This window comes from Perna viridis, chromosome 5 (genome assembly GCF_037379345.1).
Source record: "Perna viridis isolate PV_CMFRI_1.1 ecotype Kerala chromosome 5, ASM3737934v1, whole genome shotgun sequence".
Classification (NCBI taxonomy): Eukaryota; Metazoa; Mollusca; class Bivalvia; order Mytilida; family Mytilidae; genus Perna; species Perna viridis.
In genome coordinates this window covers 30,290,245-30,309,321 of record NC_142449.1, presented here as the reverse complement: position 1 = coordinate 30,309,321, position 19,077 = coordinate 30,290,245, and the positions used below count along the sequence as shown (strand labels likewise).

Sequence of the window (19,077 nt, the reverse complement as noted above, 5' to 3'; positions counted from 1 at the left end):
ATAGGTCTATCTCCTTAGGACTGAAACAAGTTTACCTATTTTATTATTTTAAGAAGGCTGTTTTGTCAACCTAATGAAATAAATATAGTTCTGTAGTAAAGATTTTTTTTTCATTCATAGTACAGTTAAACATGTGTTACCAGAATGTAGATTAAATTTGAAACCTGTTTTAATGAGCCATCCTCAGAAGTCCCTTAAAAACATGTATTGTGTATTTTGAATTTTAGTGCACCAAAAAGCAGCCCAAGCTTATTTTCTTTGTGTTTTCTTCTTGTTAACTTGTGTCTTTAGTCTGCAGACTTGGTCTAGTTGTTGTCCCAAGATAAAAGATGTCCTGTTCCTTGTTCTGAGCAACCCTGAACAAAACCTTCACTTCCAAAAGGGTTGTAGTCTTCAGACTTGGTTTAGTGATCTATGGAGTACATATATCCTGTTCATCATTCTCAGTATCTCCTTCATTTTACTGAACAAAACCTTCACTTCCAAAAGGGTTGTAGTCTTCAGATTTGGTTTAGTGATCTATGGATTACATATATCCTGTTCATCATTCTCAGTATCTCCTTCATTTTACTGAACAAAACCTTCACTTCCAAAAGGGTTGTAGTCTTCAGACTTGGTTTAGTGATCTATGGAGTACATATATCCTGTTCATCATTCTCAATACCTTCTTCATTTTACTGAACAAAACCTTCACTTCCAAAAGGGTGTGTAGTCTTCAGACCTGGTTTAGTGATCTATGGAGTACATATATCCTGTTCATCATTCTCAATACCTTCTTCATTTTACTGAACAAAACCTTCACTTCCAAAAGGGTGTGTAGTCTTCAGACCTGGTTTAGTGATCTATGGAGTACATATATCCTGTTCATCATTCTCAGTACCTCCTTTACTTCCATGAAGGTTTTGATTTAGATAGATTTCACTGTGGAAGAATATAATGAAAGAATGGGATGTAAGAAAAAAAGTTAGTAGAGGTCATAACAAGGGGTAATTAAAGTCTTACATTGTACAGATATACACTGTGATACTGTAGTTAGCTTTGACTAGGGTTATAGGTCATGTATTTGATATGCTGTTATGTTATGACTAAGGTCACAAAAACAAAGAAATGAAGTGTTCTTGAAGATATTGATCTACGGACCATGTTTTAATCACATAGTTGGAGGGGATATTATTGCTGTTAGGATTAATAGATGTCCAAATTGGTGTTTCTTTATGATGTTTATTGATTCGACTTGAGTAGAAGTGTCTGGGTGTGAGTAAGGTGATTGTGAATACCACAATTAGGGAATTTTGAGTTGTGAGTTAGTGGATGTGTGAGTTACATGAGAAAGTATGTTAGAATGTGAGATAGAATATTGAATTACCTTTGGTAATTTTGAGGTATGAGTTAGTGGACTTAGGGTGCTAGAGAAGGGATCTCAATATGAAAGCTTATAGTGGGGATTTCAAATGTGAATATATCCGTACCTGTATAATTTAAGAATTTGAAATTTATGACTAAATCAGTTGTGAGGAGAGTTGTAAGTTAAAGAGAAATTTCAGGGCCTGACAGGGAATTTATAGAAAAATAATTATGTGAAATAATTTCAACATTTTATTTTCAAAAAAAAACCAAAAATACCTGTAGGTATTGTACCAATGATATGAAAAAAGTAATAAGATCCTTCTCATGTTGCTTTCTGTATGTTGGTTTGTTGGTTGGTTGGTTGGTTGGTTGGTTAATGGTTGGTTGATTTTGATTTAATCAATTGAACAGACCTTGCTTTGTCCTTCTGCAGCACACTGAGATAAGATCTCACAGAAGCAACAGCCCATTGGTAGGCATGTCTTACCCACTTGGGCACATTATTCATAATTGCTAGGCAGAGACCTAGCAACTACCAAGTCTTTAGGCATCATGCTGCTGAGAACAAGACTATCAAGGTGTTACTGCATATAGAATAGCAATTTTCAACTTATAACTACATATACTGATAGTGTGTTAAAATAACTCCCAGTATATGCAATCAAGTGAATTTTGCTTTTAGTTATAGAATAATGACATAGTTCTGTTGACTGTCTAACAGGCATAATTTATCTTTTTTACATTTCTGCCAATTTCTCTCCATTTAATATATTTAAAATGGAATTACAAATTTTATACCCTATTAGAAAATCTGTTGTTGTTCTTTCAAGGTCTAGTTTAGTGGTACTGGGTCATCAAATCATGCATGAAACCATAGATAACAACTGCAACAGGATGGAGATTAGACCAACATGTTACTCCAATTAGTCCTCCAGATAATACTATCTGAAAAAACACCTGATTGTAAATTTAATGCTCTGAAGAGTCAGGATTGAGTTTTTACACTTGATTTTTTCTACTGATTGTTACCCAATTTTACGAGCCTAATATGCATGGTCTAAACAATGAAGATTCAGGCCTTTAAAATTGCCTTTTTGCTTACTATTGACTGATGATTGGTACCTATATACAAAATAAAAGGGTATACTCTAAATTTTTTCTACATTCATAGTTATTTGGAGAAATTTGTTTTGAGTTATGGAATTATTAATTTAGTTAACCAATGAAAAGGTAAATATTGGTATCCTTCAACTAATGATATGTGCAGGTACTAGCATTATCATTGTTTTGATAACCAATGCCACAAATTTGTTGGGTATTATGTTTTTGATGTGTCGTTTAGTCTTTCTGTCCTTTTTTCCATAGTAACTCCCTTCAAACTATTGCACAGAATTTTACAAGACTTGCTATGTAATCGGAAGAAAATATGTAGTTATGGAAATTTCAAGGGAATTTTAACTCTTCAAATTTTGTGAGAGTTATGTCCCTTTTAACCAAGGTTTAGCATCTCATCATCACATAAAAACAAGAAATTTTCATCCATTAAATTTTTTGGAAATTTTGTGCCACTTGGAGCTTTAAGTTTTCTCAAATTTAGTTCTGGGACATCTTTTCATTGAAACTACTCCCATCGTACATTCAAAGATGGTCAAATTATTTTGTTTTCATTATCAATTTATAAAAACCTCCAACCTCAAAAAAGTTCCAGGCTTTCTTCAATGAATGGTTGTGGGATAAGTGGATGGGCTCACTATGTTCTTTCATTTAAAGAACTTTTTTGTTACCTTTATGATTGGAGTCAAAATGCTCAGAACCATTTAGGCTCAGACAAGATTTAAGTCCTGTACCCTTCTTGAAATTTTTTGGTGGTTTTAACAGGCCTTTTTTTATTGCAGTCTTAAACATAAAGGGTCTGAATTAACTGAAGAACAAATGCAAGCACATTGCTTAACCTTCATAAGCAAATGGTCATTTTCAGTCTGTTTTATTATTAATGTTGAATACAAAAATTTGTATTGTTCCTAGTAACTTTAAAAGGTTGCCAAGTTTCCGAACTGTTTAAATTTTTCCATTGTCCAATGGAGTCCAAAGTTTACAAAAGAAAGGTGACATTATTTTAATGATATTGATTTTTAATTTCCTGTGCTTTGATAACAGTATGATGTAAGTAGAGGACCATGATTTACAAGCCTTCCAAACTTACTGTGATAGTCATTAACGCGAGATAAGCTGGTCACATGATCACTTAAACATTTGATTGTCTCCAGGGTTTGTAGGGGCTTAATTAAGGAAAATTGTCCAAATTGGTCAAAGTCAACAATTTTTAGTTCAATATTTATCACTGAGTGACCTTGGTTTATTTCGTTTAAATTTTATTCAGAAATTGTTGAAATTTTGTTTTCACTTATGATAGGATAATAAATATTAATGTATTGCAATTTTACACATTGGGTTTGCAAGGGTGCAAATTTGAAGCCATAATTTTAAAATGACAGCTCCTGTTTTCAGATTGTTAATGAAAAGATTGACATTTCCAGTCAAAAATAAATTATTCTAAAGTTTGCCATCAATACAGCAAGGGAGATAATTTCTTTTGTTTTTGCTCTTGAATCACACACTAAAAAGGGTCTTCAATAAACTTTTACAATTATCTGATAAGGAAAGGCATCAATTTTATTAGCTTAAAATATACCATGATACCTGTATAAACTGAAGCCAAATCCTTTTAGACTTAAAATTGGTTTGGTTTACCAAAGTTAAAAATTCATTTTAATTGATATAAAGGGATTTTAAAAAGTGTCTGGTTTATACAGGTTTTGGGATTATTCAGGGTTTGATTTAGACAGATTTCATAATTTATATTCTCACTTGTTTTTAAGGCGCTATCATCAAAATTTTAGTTGATGGGTAGTTGCAGTTCCCTAAATGAATTTGTAAGGGATGAATCTGAAATATTATCTAACCATGGGATGGGGTAAATTAATGATTTGCAAGCAAAACAAAGTAAAAATTCTTGATGAAAAATTTGTAAAAAGTCAGGATTTCATGCAAAAGAAAGGGGCATACACCTGCTATATATATATGTTCTCCTTTATTTATATACTTATCTGGCATTGTTGTTGGATTGTTAGTAGTCATTACAAAAAGTCATAAAATAAAAAAAAAAAGGCTTTGTGTTTCAGATGTATATATTGTATTGGAAACCAGTAAATTTGCACATTTTAAGTGGCTTTCTAATTCTATCAAACGAACAGTTGATATATCACAACATAACAATTAGAACCATTAATCAATAGGCACCACTGTTTAAGCCATTTTGTATATCATTTATTGTGCAAAGGTATTAAAATACAATTTACAATAAGCTTCCGGTTGTAAAGCAACTTGTATATAGATGCGTGAGGTATTATTCTAAATCCTTGTAAGGTAAATTTTTTAATTCTAGGAAATTCAGCATGAACTTTTTGTTCTTAAATATATTGGCATAATGTTATTAAAACAACAACAATATTATCAAAATATATATATGCAAGGTCTAAAAGCGGAAACTTAATATTTTTTATTAAGCTAGGTCTTTATTAAAACAGTTTAGTGTCAGTCCTATTAACAATCAGGCAGTAGGTGAAACATGGTATGAAAAAACCCATTATTTTTATACTGTAATTAGACTATTTGCACCATCAGAATCAAGGAAAACCGACATGATTTTGTATATCATGCTGGACCATTGAGTTACACTTTCACTGAAATGCACTGAAAATGAATATTTCAAGGACAGATAACTCTGTCAAATGAAAAATTTCTGAGCAAAGCCAATGATGAGATGGAATAATGGTTTTTTCAAATAGAGAAAGTAACCTTCAGTGATATTACATTGTCAGATCAATGGGGTTTTGACATGCGTATGCCCTTCGAAAATTTTCACCTCCTGAATAACAAGCGTTTACAAGCTAGCGTAGGATTATGTAGTAGAACAGGAAGTAGTTAAAAGGTCTGTGGAAGAAATAGGACTTACTGCTTATCAGGAAACTTTTTTATACCCTAAACATTTTCATCTCAAATTAGGTCCTTATGAAAGATGAAATGCTAATTATTTGTGAAGGTCCAAAAACAAAACCTTAACAATCAAATAATTATTGGAAATTTTAGTAGGATGTACGGCAGGTGCTACTAGGATTGACCTCTTATCAGCTTCAGAGACTGTAAGGACCAAAAATTGATAAACTGTGATATATACTAGCTGATCATTTTCAGAAATACATAAATTTACACTTGTACTTCTGCTCCATTTGACCCCAGAATTGTCTCAGAATAACCTTTTGACGTCAGTATAATTTTAATCTTTCAGTGGAAATTTTAGTATTAAATTAGAAGAAATATGATTTTTAGCAATGATGTCCATACATCAGTACTTCCCAAAACTACACTTACTATAGTGTTACAGGGTTAACATAATTGACAAGATGTTTTTTACCAATTGGCAATGTTTTCAGTCTTTCACTTTCTCTCCTTACTGTTCTCATTTTCAGTGTGACGTCACTCTTTACTTTGATTGGTTATTTGAAGGAATTCAAATTGACTGATAGCAATTCCGAGTTCATTTGCAGAGATGAAAAAATGCTTATTTTTCAATTGTAAATATCTTTGAATGTAAAAAATTATGTTTAAAATGCTCTAGATTTTCTGTTCAAAAGATTGCTTTAATATTTAAAGCAGATTTTTTGACAAATAAAGAAGATAGCTGCAACAGATTTTGAAATAGCTTTCAGGGGTTCTATAAAAGTTAACCAAAGCTCCAACGAAGCATCAACTTGTTTGAATGTTCGGAAAAGAGCATTTGTGTACCTTGTCAACTTTTCCATACGGGTCACTATTTTTCGTTTGGTATTTCAAGATAACTCTGCTTGCATAATCTTAGCCCAAGTGTTACCTCCATAATTAAAACTTTTAAAGATAAGTCTTAAGTTTACATAAGTGTTGACCTGATTAGGTTTAGATAAGAAGATCACCTGTGTTTGTCATTATGCAAACAAAATATAAATAATTCAGGAAGCCTTGTTTAAGAATTAAAATATTTTATTACGGGTTTTGATCTGTGCACTTGAGACACTTTGCTATGTCTTTACTAAATGGGGTTTGTATGTTTTAAGGAATGTATTAGGGTATACTGCTGTCAGTGTCTCCATTTCTGGTTGTCCATTCTTCAACATGAACAGTTCTTATGGTTTTTATGAATCAATTGGGTTTTAATGGAAAAATAAGGCCCTTTTTTTCTTTTTCTTTTTGTTCTTTTCTATGGAATGATACTTTAGATGCAAGATGCAAAAAAGATTGGACTTGGTTGATAGATTGTAAGTTTTATTAGGCATAGCTACCTGTAATTAATCTATGGTAAACTATTTTACATACATGTACCGGTATATGCCCCAGAATGGTTCCTGTCTTTTTACCCTTTTGAAAATTCTCCATGTTCTGCTTTTTTTGTTACCTTAGATTTACGGCCCTTGAAAAAGAAAATTCAGTTTGAATTCAACTTGACAAGGTGTCATCTTCATTTCATTTAAAACAAAAATCTTGTTACATGCTATTGGTATGTTCTTTAGGACTACAATACAGATTGCATGTTTTTTTTTATGTATTTGATATTGCCATGGCAAATTATGAAATTCAAATATGTCATCAGAGGTTTTGCTTCAATTTCATCCCACACAATAAAATATGATAAGCATTTGTGAATATATAGCCGATGCAGATTAAGAAATTTTTAAAAAAGGACCAAGGTTCCAATATTTTATTGGATATTTTTTAATCCAAATGTACATGAAGTTGACAAAATTATCCAACAAATAGTGGGATCCAACCCCCTTGACACCTTTATGGATCAACCGCTGTATAGGTTTAAAACTGCAATATCAAATTAACCTGTTGATAAAAAAAGTTTTTTCTTTTTCTTTTTTTTTTTTAAATTGCCTCTCTGTAGAGAAAATGGGAGATAATCAGATCAAGTCCATTTTCAGTTTTCACAAATTTGTAAACATTGTTGATATTACACTTTCAATCAATGAAAGCAGAATTAAAAATGTAGATTTTGATTTGATTTCGAATTAATATTTATGACTTTCACAATACATTGCTCATTAAGTGTTTGAAGTTAGCATATCAAAGGTATTAGTACAAGCAGTAGGTGGGACCGGGCTTCCAACAAAATTGGAGAATTTATAAGGGAGTTTTAATGACCTTAAGCAGACATCACATGAAAACTGGTTATTTTCAATACAAACGAATATTAATCTTTAACCATATATTAAAATCCTATAAACCAATAAAGTTGGTAATATATCTTAGGCTTAGATTCCTTCATATTGTTCAACGGCCATCTTTTGACAAGTTAAGAAACATTGACTAATCGGAAATTAATGCCATTAGCAACACCGAACAATGGACACCTGGGCTTCGGAGGAAAAAATTAAGATTCGCACTGACAATCAGGGTACAAATTAAATCTATTTCACTTTAATAAAAGTCCATTTGAATTGATACTGTAATCTAGATAAGAATCGGTACTATTAAAGTTAAGTTAACAATTTATCCTCAGAATAAGGAAAATATTTTTTATTTCTATCTGAAATTTGAAACAAAAGTCCAAAGGTTCTGGAAAAAATGCAATTTAGGATTGTGATATAATGAAGTTATCAGAAAAGATACTGAGTAAAATAGTGTCAATACTCCTATAAAAATCTTCCTTATTTAACAGATTTATTAAGGTAGGTTCTGAAAACATTAATTTATCTCCATTATTAAAAACAGTTATTGAGAAGGGAGGCAAATTATGTCATTCAAGTATTAAGGTCCTTATATATGTACCCCACACGTTCTTTGGTACTTAATAGAGGAATTGTGAAAACAGCTAGGGTAGGCTTAATTATTTGAAATGTCGTTTTTACACCCAATAGCTTTTTTTTGTTTTTTTTGGTTTTTTTTTTAAAATGAACCAGATATCATCAGAGATAAATTTCTATGTATTATGAAACAATTTAAGTTTGATAATATTGTTAATGTAGTAATATTCATGGGTCCTTATTTTCACCGATTGTCTCAAATTGCCATTTTTGAAAGTACAGTCAAATCTGTTTGAGCGACCACCTGTATTCAGCAATAACCTGACTTAAAAAGTCAATGATATTTACGTGTACTTATCATTGATATAGATTTCAAATTCACTACAAAAGCAAATGTTAAAGTAAAGTACATGTAATTAAATTAATATCTAAATCTGTATCATTTAGTAAATTTATGAAATGTGAAAGAACTTGTATTTGTGGGTAAAAATTTTTGTGGTTGAGTGGAAAAAGAGAAGTTTGTGGATCTTGAATGCATGGTTCAACTATTTGATGTGTATTGGTATGCTGGTGTAGGGTAGGAAATGGGTTTGTTTTTATGACAAAATATTTGCATTTTTTATCACCTATTTAACATTGGGCTACTCCAACTTAGGCTAAACCAAGTGAACGAATATCCAGTGAAACTGTCTAAACCAAATCTCTTTGGGACTTTAATTTTTTTTTATTTAGAAAGGAGTTTGGTTTACGCAGTTGAAATATACATTAAAATTGATACAACGGGACTTCAAAAAGTGTCTGGTTTAGACAGGTTTTTTTTATTATTCAGGGTTTATTTTAGACAGGTTTTTTTTATTATTCAGGGTTGACATGTTTTTGGATTATTTGGGGTTTAGTTTACACAGGTTTTCTGATTATTCAGGGTTCAGTTTAGACAGGTTTTCATTGTAATCAGGGTTTGGTTAAGACAGGTTTCACTGTATAAATCTAGCAAATTGTCAAATGTTAGAAAGCCAATAAAATAAACTTCTGTAAAAGCACTAAAACTGTCGGTATTATGAAGTTGTCCCAAAACTGAAAATAATCAGAAGAAAAATACTGTATTTATGAAAGATTAATCAAGGGAACCAAGATTCAAGCAGAAATCAAAATAAAGATGTCAGGGAAAACAGACACACAGACGACAAAGAACATGAAATAACAAAAATAACACTTCAAAGTAACAAAAGCAAATGAGCAACTCAGACTACTAAAAACTGGGAGCATGGACTAGGTGCACTGGTAGGGTAAGAGTCCTCTGATTTTCTAGAAACACCTACCAAGTTGCTCATAAAATGTCAAGTCCTGGAAGCCAATCAAGTCCTCAAAGTCCATATAAGGTAACCATGATTTTAATGACCATAAGAACATTTAATTTAAACTTTTCAAAAATAAATGAATAGATTATTACTTCTTGCCAAAGTTTCTGTCTTTAGAGTCAATCATTTCAGCTAGAAGGCCCAGTTTCATAAACAATCTCAGTTGAGGATTATTTCAAACTTCTTCCAATCAGATTGCTTGGTTTTAAAGATTTGAGGCAAAATGCTAGTATTTGAAGAAAAACTATATAAAGATTTTTCTAGAACAAAGCCCCTGGTTTCTTACTTTATATAGTTTAGGACTGAGACTTCTAATTTTAGATATGGGTACATTTAGTAGTCCCTGCAGCTGAAAAGTATTTTTCTTCTATGCTCTGTAAGAAGAATCTAAACAGGATATTATCTCCAAACCAATAAATTTTGCTATAGTTATCGCATTATAGTATCAAACTAGTGATTGCTCGTACAGTACCAATATTCATAAATGTCTAGTTCTATTCCCTTTTTAATTGCCCATTTGCTTCGTCAAAAAAACAACTCATCCACCTTACGAGATGTCCCTTCAAATTTCATGCATATGATTTTCATTAAGATACGGCTGTGCTAAAAACAGAAAAATTACCGCAAAACCAAGTTTACCTACATTTCACAGTGTTTATGATAATATTTATGACTCCTAATATGGGCTTTAATTTTTATGTTAATATTAATGTTTCATAAAATTTTATCAGATAATGATATGAAATTGTTCTGTTTAAAGTTTTCCAGTTTAATATCTAAAATTGGAGATTTTATCAAAAGCTGTTCTCAAGTCAATTTGTATTTGCATATTAGCTTAAAAATTAGTTGTAATAAGAATTTTCGTATCATTTGTGCATAGTCTATCTTGATGCAATTCAAGGTAATAATTAAAAGGGAGGAAAAGGAAGGGATGGTACAATACATATGTTTAGAATATAGAAGGAAAAAGAGAAATTAATGCTAAGTGGTACTTTTTTTAACAGCAACTTTTATGTGAATTTCATTCCTGATAAGTACCTATTATTGTAATTATCTGATTGTGTTGTGGAACTTTTGGACTTGGACTACTGAACTCAATAATAGAACATGTCTATATGTTCTGAAATGAAAGTGGCTGTAAGGTCAGTTAAGGCACATAGTATAAATTGGCTCCTTTTTTGGATGAACTTTGACCCTTGTAGGTATCAATACAACAAATAAAACTTCCTTGTAAAATTGTAATTATAATTGTAATTTGATGTTAAGTGGAAGCACAGTGATTAAAAATTCTCATGACATAAAACCATCGGGCAGTGATTGGTTTCCCACCATTTTACATTTTCCATGTTTTCTACTGATTTCATGGGAGAAACCAGATTCTCTTTTAGCCTATTCATGATTTTGTACTGTTTCAAAGCTCAAATGTTGAAAATATTAACATAACCATCTATTTTTTTAAAAATTAAACCACTCATTATGGAAGAAAATCTTCATATATCCATCCTTGTTTTGGCATATAAAATGGAGGACTATACTGAACTAAGCTTCCTCTCATGTGGCCTCATGTTCTCAAGAGGAGGAAGAGGATAGGAGGTAATATTGACTTTCTAAGGTTTTTTGCCGAATTACGAGTCATCCTTAACTACTGGTACATTGTATTTGATTGTAAAAAATATAAATTCTCTTTTTGTTTTCAGATTAAACATCATCAAAAAAATTTAATCATTTGATAGTGAGAAGATAAGAAAGAAAGTTGCACAGAGGTTTCATTAAAACAGTAAGTGAGTATATTTTTTTTTTTTAAATTGTCTTTTTTGCCTTTAGAGCTCTTATACATGAAGTAGGTTTTTCTTCAAAGTTTGCTTTTATTTTTGAAATATTACATACAGGCCTCTATTTTCTTTTTAAGTTTTCCTTTGCAAAATGTTGTTTTTGGAGGAATTTTACAGTCGTTCTCTTCTACAATTTTACATATGTGTCATTATTATGGAGCACACATGTGTACTGTAACCCTGTGTACATCAGTTGACATCAGTTACATTTTATTAATCAGTACACTTAAATTTTCTCTATCTTTCTCCATTTTCCAAAAGGGGGTTACAATGCAATTTCTGAGTACCGATACCTCTTTAGAATCCCCTTTTACCTTTAAATTAATTAACTTAAATACTATACACAATGCCTTATGTGTGTTTATCAAGATTTGTGTTTCCTTTATTTATTTGGAAAAGAAGAGGATAAACAAATTAGGGAGGATTAACATCGGTTGAGTAATCTTATTGGCTGATCAGATAATACAGATAGAACTGTAGGTGGGAGGACTTGAAGATTCCACCGTAAAATTAGGCCCAAACTTTACCTGTGTTCTCATTAGCTTAAAGGTGTAGAGATAATAAAAATAAATTCTAATCATGCGGCCCTCATATTGATTTTAAAAGTTATTCTTTTTGTAAACATCCGTCCAGACCGCAACAACTTAAGTCGGATTGTATGCACTTGAAATTTTGATAATAAGTTTTAAATATTGGAAAGCATGGAAATTTAATTGATTTTGTGAATGGGAGAAAATTAGCATATTTGCCTGTCAGCTTTAATTTGGACAAGAGAAAGGTATTGTTAGTATTTAATTCGATACATTTTTACACTATCTTAAGTTGAGATCATTCGATCGGTTTAATTTGAGCTTTCTATATGTGCATTATATATTTTATTTCCTAATTTTACTATGATTTTTAAGTATTTCTTGGTATCAAGATGACTAAATTGCTATTTTACATCCCTGTTTATTAGTAGCAAGAAGGTAGGGAGAGACAATATTATTCTTCTTTTAGTCACTTTCTAAAATCTGACAAATCATAGACAAAGAAATTCTATAATATTTTGTTAGCTTCATTGTGACAATGGTTTGTAAAGTTATATATTACATGATGCCGGAACTTTGAATGTAGCAATAAATGGCCATAATGTTTAAAATAACATTTATCCCACCATTCACGCGATGATCAGACCGATAATGTCTTCTATTCAATAAATCTGTTTACCCGTTAAACAGTTCATTGATCGAGATTGAAATCAAATAAAGACATGATAGGAAAAAGCAAAAGTCATATTTTTTAAAGTTATGACAGTGTGAAAACGCAACAATTGAACCGTTGACAATGAATATTGAAAAACTGAAACATTAAGCATTTACAGTTCAATATTTATCAAAGAATGTGGGTATGAATTGCCATTTAAGACTTCCGATCATTTCACAGATAAACTGATCGTAAAGCTGTTAAAATGAATCTGTATAAAAAAGTTAAAAAGCAGTTGAATGGGTCATAGTCAATTGAAGATTTATGAGTATTTTGATGGACATATTTATGGCATTTCTTGGTCTTAAAGGATGTTAAATTTATGTTTATGCTTGCATATCAGAGAAAAAACGCTTTCAGCATCAAAATACAACTTCTTTTAATTTCATAGGCAAATTTTATGTAAGGTAGAGATTTAAATGATGTTAAAAGTTGTTGAAATGTTTGTAAATCGAATGAGTTAATTTTTAATGATTTCTTTCTGAAGCAAGAATGATTAATGCAGCTAATTTAAAGTTAATTAAAAACCAAATTAGTTACTGGTGTTTAAAGTACAAATATAAAGGGAGAGTTCGGATATTACTTTGTGCTATTTTTAGACATAACGAAGTGTTTATCAAAGTTAATTGAAATAATTTGTGTGTATAAGTATTAATATGATTTTAATTTGTTTGTTCTATTTTTAATTTCAAGGAGCATTCAAGATTATTTGTACAACTTTTAATACTATTACATTTAATTTACATATAAATGTATTTGCAGCTTTCAAGAAATACTCAAGTTCAATGAAAATCTTTTAAAAAATTACTAATATTCACTACCAATTAACCATGTTCAAATAGCAAAGATAAAATTTTAATATATGGGTATCCATTCAGTCGTAATGTCCCATTTCAGGTTATTAGATAACGCTTATAAAACGTGAACAACATTTTATGTACAAGTTTATTGGAAAAATGTATTGGTATTCAGCGCCCGGATTTGACGATTAAAATAACTTCTGTTCCATCCAAACAAAGATATTAGCATAAATTGAAAATAGAGCGGCAATTCTTTTTGGGAGGAGGTTATAATTGGGACTGTATCTATTCGCAGTGCTCTTTAATTTCATCCTATTATGGATTTAAATTAACACACGAGTCTTAAATGTAGTGAATTTTAATGGGCTTTTTTTCTTTATCAGAATGGTTACATAGTGGGCAAGAATGTTTGGCTTGTTTCACCTGCTTGCATTTTGACAATGTGATAAAATTTAAGTTAATCATGAAAAGTTGAGAGTTTTTAATCAACTTGACAGCTATTATCTATATTTAAACAGACGAAAAATTCCTTGGTATAACCCAAAATGGAAAATAATGTCCGCTGAAGCAAGAAGGATGAAGGGCCAAAGTGAGGTCAATCCGCTAATTGTAATTTGAAGTTTTCCTCTTTTTACTATTTTCTCATTATCTACATTTGTACGTCTTTTCAATTTACATTAAGAAAGAAATTAACAGTATATGAAACAACTGTGAAAAGATAAAAGGGGGAGATATGAAACATTTCTTACTTCAGTTCCCTATCAACTTACAGATTAAAATTATCTGATACTAGATAATAGTCTTAGATTAAGATTAAAAGGAAGTTTTTAACAGTTTCAAAATTGATTTAAACTGAAATTTTATACTTTAACACATGTTTTTTTCATAACACTTCATGAACTTTTATGGATTCTGATGTCAAAGCAGACGGGCATAGACTCTTATGTTCTGCCAGAGACAATTCTTTCATAATTACAGATTTGACTGAAAAATCGCCTATATGTGATTGAATTAATAAATGAATAGAAGATAACAAGTTACCGTGGGCAATCGTTAATTCATCATTTCCGTAGAAGTGTTCGAATATTTCTTATACTTCCTCATTATACCGAGCGATAAGGTCTTGTCAGTAGTTAGAGGAAGTCTGTAATTTAGACACTTGTAATAATCCTAGAAGTTCATTTGCTTTCTCAGTCTCTCAATTCTGTCTTGTTTGTAATGTACAAGTTAATTAAATTTATTGAATATGAAAGGTCGATTTCGGTATATCACGCCATCTAATGCAGTAATTAATCCGCGTCTTTTATCTGAGACTGACATCTGGTGGTCAGTTTTGTTGTATTTGACATCACCCTTTTCAATTTGATATTGATTTCTAGCCCCCTAATGCAGTGTAATAAAATTTACTAATTGTTTTACGCATAAATCGGCACAATAGGTCGCATTACTGGCAACATTTGGTTGGAAAATTCCATCACACATTTGTAAAGATTAGTTTGGTTCATGTACTTTTTGTGTTATGACACATCAGATGGCCATAATAGTATAATTTATGAATATCTTGTCTCATAAATATAAAAAAGTAGGATCATATTCATGCTCATTTGAGTAATACTGGTGATATCAAATTTTACCTTCTTATCATTAAAAATTGATATAGTAAAACCTGTCAATGAATCTCTTTTTTTGGTTAAGGTAGAAGTTTGGTTTATACAGGTTCCAAACTTATTAAAGCTGATAGGAAGGGACTTCAGAAAATGTCTGATTTTCACAGGTTCCTGGTTTATTAATGGTTCAGTTAGACATGTTTTCCTGTAATGGCAAAATGGTAATGAAGTAGCAACCATTAGTGAGAACACAGTTCCATAAAAAGGTGCAATATTCATTGAAATTGCATATGTTTTACTCAATCCCATTAATGATCTTTTGGTTGGGGAGGCCTGAAAATTTCGTAGGGTAGAAGGTACATACAATAGTTCGGGTTCACTTTGACCAATGTAGGACATGGCAGAATTGATTTTCTGTTCATTGACCTATTTTGAGAGGGATCCAGTGCCTGAACATTTTTTAGGGACTAGAAGGGACATACTAGTCTAGAGTCACTCTAACCAGTAAGTACTTGTCAGTATTAATTACACTATTCAGGTAGAAGATCCAGACACTTTAAAAAGGAGGGGTATCAGCTGGGGTTCAGAATAAGGAGTGTTTGGACTTTATTTTCTATTTTGTGTCAATTTTACACTTCAAAATGACAAATTTTCAAATAAAACAGAGGGGTGCAAAACCCCTGCATCCTCCTCTGGATCCGCCACTGCTATTCCTTAATATCACCTTAAATCTCTTTAATATTATGTAAAAAACTGTGCCACTACAGATATAGTTAATGGATTCATCACCTTTCATTGGGTATTTTCTTCATTTTTCAGTGACTTAATTTATCATTTGAAACTTTTAAACATTGAGTTAAAAAAAAACATGGATATGTATCATTTTATCAACAAAATAAATCATTGAAAAATAACATTAGGATGGGGACCATCAAATTTGATTTAAATATCTAATTGATATTTTCCTGTGTTTGTGACATAATTTACTGTAATTAGATAATATTATGCAGGCAATGCTATATGTTGTGAGACAGTTAAAGAGGTCAGTGTATAGTTTAAAGATACTATAGTCGCATATATTTGTAAAAGTTCCAGAAACTTGAGCTCCTAATGAAGTAAGCTAAGACCAGTGTAGGATGACAAATTGGTAATTTACAAAAAGTTTTTATAGGTAGTGAACTATGGTATGATATTTTGCAATTAAAAGGTGTACTTTATTAAAAGGAAGTTCTTTACTCAGTACTGTGAATTATCTGTGTATAGTCAGGTATTCAACTGACAGTGTAACTTCAGGTGGAAAAAAGGGGGGTCTGAATGGTGAACTAACTCATGGCTTATGCAGTTGATTTTACAACAGTAGTGAAAGTGTAGTAAGTAATCGATGCCACAGTAATGTGTTATTCTATTTTGCTGTTTTCTTTATACTTGTGATATTTAAATCCAGAGTTAGAAATAATAGCCTACCCGCCAGCCCGTGACTGGCTATTTTTTGGCAGGACTGGCCAATTTTAGCAAAAATTTATATACCCATATAGTAAATTTATTGAAAAATTGTATATAGGACTGTTTAGAATTTGAGTGAGTTTCATATCCTGTTAAATCTTTGGTGTTTGCTGCTGTAATGGAAAAGATCTTTGACATTATCTGTGTAATAATAAACATGCTTACTGGCACTTTAAAAGACCTTTGTTTTATGAGGTATCAAATTTTCGTAGTTTTCGTGGTAGGGACAAACTGCCAAGTCAAACTCCCGATCAGTTGTAATATTTAAACTTAGATGCTCTGTCATATAACCCATGAACAAATCAAATTTTTACAAACCTCAAAAACACATGTATCCACAAATGATAATACCTTAACTAAACTGCCACTATTTATAGTAGATAGTACACACAGAAAAGAGGAGTTTAAACCCCATGATATCTAATTGCTTAGTTAACACATTGTCAGGAGACAAAAGACCCTATGGACAGGGTGTTGATGCACAAATCTAAGGGAGGTAACTCACTTGATAAACATGAAATTTAATCCATTTTTCAAAACAGTGGAGTTAATGTCTTTTTTTATCACAATATATCATAATGAAATAAGAATGATTTATTTTGTCTATGAGGATTTGAAGACATGATGGACAGACAAGGAGGGATGGCTGGTTATCTTGTCTTATTCAAATTGTGTCTTAAAAGACAAAAATGAACTTGTACCTAGATAATAGAAACTCATTAAAGATTGACAAATAAGTTATGGACAGATAACGTTTACTTTTCCCAAATTGGAAATATGTCAGTACACGAAATTTTATCTCTTTTCACCTGGCCTAGGTCTTTAATCATTTGTGTACCTGTTGAGTCTTTATCATGGATAGAACCAATTTAATTGCCTTTCTTAATAATCCTGCCATTCCCATAAATTATCACATTTATTATCTTAGGTTTTAATTTGGGGGTTTTGTTTGGACGAGCAAGGGTCTCAAGTTTAATCTATTTATAGCACTGTCACCCGGTGACTTTCATGGTAATTGGTTGTTATGTGCTTATGTTTTGTGTACATTGTCTTGTATTAATCCCATTTATGATAAGGCTTGAAAGAGACTTGAAATTTTTAATTATAATTAGTACAAATATTGTTGAGGTAACAAGTGGGGGTCAATCTTTAGACAGATGGTGTTTCTCTAGAAATTTAAATTTTGTTACTTACGTGTAGTGATGTAAATGTATCATTTGGAAACTGATTAAACATAAAGTAGTTTACTTTCAAAGTTTTGGTGTTTATAACCAGAACTGTATTAATGTAAGTATTGTAGGTCAAATTAAAGATAAATTGTATGCTTAAAAATTTCAAGTTTGATGTCTGTCTGCCTGTCAGGTGCATCAGCATAGCTCAAAGACTATTTCCATGTCTAGTTTACACAACAATTTGTTACACTTTTTAAGGAATAATACAGTCAATCTTGTCTATAACAAACCCTGAATTAACCACAAAACTGTCTATAGCAGGCAATTTTTTAATACTTACCCTACAGGTGCACCTGGTCCATGCTTCCTGTTTTTAGCGGAGTCCGAGTTGCTCATTTGCTTTAGTTACTTTTTAAGTATGATTTTAGTTACTCTATGTTCTTTGTTGTGTATGTCCGTTTTCCATCTTCGGTCTTTGTCCCTGGATTACATTCTTCTGATTTCCACTAGAACCTTGGTTCCCTTGATTACTCTTTTAAGTTCCGTGGTAACATTTTTAATAATGTAGTTTGAACCTTAATAAACTGTCAAAAGCAAACAAAATATAGTTTTGCAGTCTAAAAGTGTTTTGTTTTGTGAGGTTTTATGGTGCTATTTATTTTAATCGAAATATTTTATTCTTCCTTTTGTTATTTCTAGTCTTAGGCTACTGTCCTGACAATTAGGAATATATCTGCAATTTTCCAATGACCATGTTATACCATGCAAACTAATGTGGCATCTATATTAATTCCAGTTTTGATTTTCAAGGTGTAAATATCATTGAGAAATCATATTGTCTACTACATCAGGGTTGATTGGTTTTGTCTCTGCCTTCAAAATCTATTAAGTTTTTCATAAAAGAAAAATCTTGAAGGTCAGTATTTTTTGGCATTTCTTGCAAGCTTTGCTAACTTCACCAGGTAATTATTCTGGTCAAGTACAACTATATTTTTTGTTACTAAAAAAGAGTGGGCTTATATCTCTTATCTGTCATCTCAATGCCAGGGGTATATACCCTCTACACTCCAACAAGGCTTCACTAAGTATCACTGTTACCCCAACTGGTACCCCCTTTCATAAAGACAGGTGCTCTCTTTTAGACCATAAATGATTATCAGTATTTATGTTTCACCTATTCATTATATACTTAATTTTCCCTCACTATATTGACCTACTATTTCACATAATGGCCTTTCATTTATACAAATTATAAAAACAATCTTTTGTCTATGTATTTCTTCTGGGCTTTAATAATTTCCAATTAAGACATTTTATTTCAACTTCTTTTATTTTCATTCTGCCAAATTGGATAGGGTATTTAAAGAAATAATT

General features: G+C 31.3%; 1 protein-coding gene across 8 annotated transcripts in view; it reads left to right on the top strand.

Moving 5' to 3' along the window:
• Positions 1–19,077, top strand: part of LOC148617029 (zinc finger homeobox protein 3-like) — a 161,471-nt gene that overhangs the window by 76,879 nt on the left and 65,515 nt on the right. For 5 of the 8 annotated variants that reach the window (XM_088584296.1, XM_088584297.1, XM_088584294.1 and 2 more), the window contains one exon: positions 11,242–11,321. The gene's annotated coding sequence lies outside the window, so the exon portion shown is untranslated. Of the gene's footprint in view, positions 1–11,241; positions 11,326–12,001; positions 12,155–19,077 lie in introns of those variants that run through there. The other 3 variants (XM_088584295.1, XM_088584300.1, XM_088584302.1) reach the window with 2 other exon arrangements.